A 2,516-nucleotide genomic window follows, 5' to 3' on the forward strand; every position below is an offset into this window, starting at 1 on the left:
AAAGGACTTGTGTTGCTAAAGTTTCGTCGGAACGAATTTAAGGAAAATCGATTAACGAACGGAGACGTAACAATACCAAAGAGGAACGACCAAGAACAATAGATAACTAGATCAATGACAGTTTAACACGGTTTCAAAACCAACGCTCCATTGCCTAAACTATGTGCACTCCAAATATGCATATGATAAACATTTTTTGGGAATTATCAGTGAACAGGAAACATTCATCTATCTGAAAAAGAAAATATAATATATGCCTATTATTCTTGAGTACTGGAATTCTCTCTGCCTTAAGATTGTCCTTTGTCATCATTAATATTAAAACCGATTAAAAAAGACTGAATATTGGTTACGAAACTAGTGTAAGTTGCCCTTATTCCTGGAAAACAAATACACAGCATGACGCATTGTGGATTGTCAGGTTTTTACGTATGTGTGGATAGAAATCTTTACAGTAGGTGTCTGTGACTTGTTGGTACTAAATTTCAACAATAAATGGACAGCACACAATCCACTTGTTTTAAAATAATATATTCAAAACAAGTCAAAAGTATATACAAATATTTGTTACACAGTTGTATTCAGAGCTCTAAATAATCATCTCTTTCGTCAAGAGTCCACACAGGCTGGTTGACTGGTTCGATTACTTTATAACCCAATTAATTATTTATATCTCCTCTATTATTACAAATATAATTAGCGATAAATTCACTTACATTACCCCATGGGTTACCACAGTTGTATCCAGAGCTTTAAGTAATTTTCTTTTACATCAAAAGTTTACGCTGGCTGGTTCAGTTACTTTAGAACCCAACTGACAAGATGAATTATTTATCTCTACTCTGTTATTACAATACAATTTGTGATGATTACACTTTAAAAGTTGCCACTATACACTCTTTACGGCTAAACTTACAAACACAGTCTAGTTGTATTTGACTATATCACTCACTAACTTTGTCTTACTTTCACCAACTGACTTACTCACACTAACTTGGTCGCCTATACATATATATTGCTCGACTGAGGCCTAGAACTCTCTAAAAACTACAAGACATTATGATGTAACAATACTCACTTTTAAAGCAAAGAAAAAATCCAGAAGGTCTGAGCAACACTACGTAAATTCACAATAAATTGAACTACACAACAAATGATTCATAAACATTTAAGTAAGCAAACTTGCCATAACTATCGCTTGAAAAAATAACTTACTTTAACGTTCGCACTATATAAACTAAATAATACCCTCGTATTAAGCTTAAAATGAACAGTTGTGTATAGCTAACATTGATACACGCAACATAGTTGTTTAATTTCAAGTACAAAGCTATCTGAGCACTGCCAACCAGGGTTATTGAAACCTGATTTATAATGTTACGACAGCGGGGTCACGTGACGCTAGTAACACGTCATATTCTCGAAGCTTCCTGAAGTCTCGGGTGTTTACTAGATATGCTGTATTCTTGTATATAAGCCGCCAAGAAGTGACGGCAACAATGTGTAATTGAACTGCAGACAGAGATAGAGACGGACAGTTGAGTTGAGCACGTGAGTCGTTCGTTGTGAATTATAGCGTTTCTTATAGCGTGACTGTGGAAATTAAGTGTATTGAAAAGTTGTATTTAGAAAGAATAAACCAATTTTATGTAAGAAAGGACTTGTGTAGCTAAAGTTTCATCGGAAAGAAATTGAAATTAACAAACGACCAGAGACGTACAATAGTGTTATAAGCCCTGAGGCTTACCACTGAAGGGCACTGGCAACATAAGTTACATAACCTTTTAACAATGATAGAATTAAATTTATACACCAATGTAATAGATATAAAACTGACAAAATAAACTCTCTAGTTTAGACTCATTTCAATAACAAAATATACAATATATATATATATATATATATATATACACACTTATAAATCTACAAAACAAAATAAAATTAATTTTAAAGCAATATAATTCTCAGTTTTACTTAATGAAGTTTTTTAGACAATCAGATAGTAAAACACATCATAGCAGGTTGCAATAAAATTTGTTAGGTTTTACAATATTATAAAGGTAATCAGTAATATGATATTTTAATCTCGTAAAATTGACACATTATGGCAAGTAGCTGGTAAAAGATAGTAAACTCAAAGGACAATATCTCTGATGAAGAATATCATAATGAATCAAATCAAGGGTACTATTTTGAGGTCAGAAAAGTCATATTTGCACTTATTGCTTATGCAAAAATATAATTAGTGAAGAATAAGGGTAGTATGTATTATATATTTGCACATTAAAGCACCACAATGATAAGCTAAAAACTATATGCATGAAATAAGTGTAACAATTTCATTTTACAACACATGAAAATCACAATTATAACCAAAACTGTCACCAGTAATCTCCAAAGGTGACAAGGGTAATAGAAACTGTAGAAAAAAACTAGAAACTCTTGTAGTACAATAATTGCCCAGAGTTTTGATGCAAAAGTCCTAACAGCAGACTCTCCAAGGTGGTGGTTGATCA

This window comes from Limulus polyphemus, unplaced genomic scaffold (assembly GCF_000517525.1).
Source record: "Limulus polyphemus unplaced genomic scaffold, Limulus_polyphemus-2.1.2 Scaffold3578, whole genome shotgun sequence".
In the NCBI taxonomy this organism is placed as follows: Eukaryota; Metazoa; Arthropoda; class Merostomata; order Xiphosura; family Limulidae; genus Limulus; species Limulus polyphemus.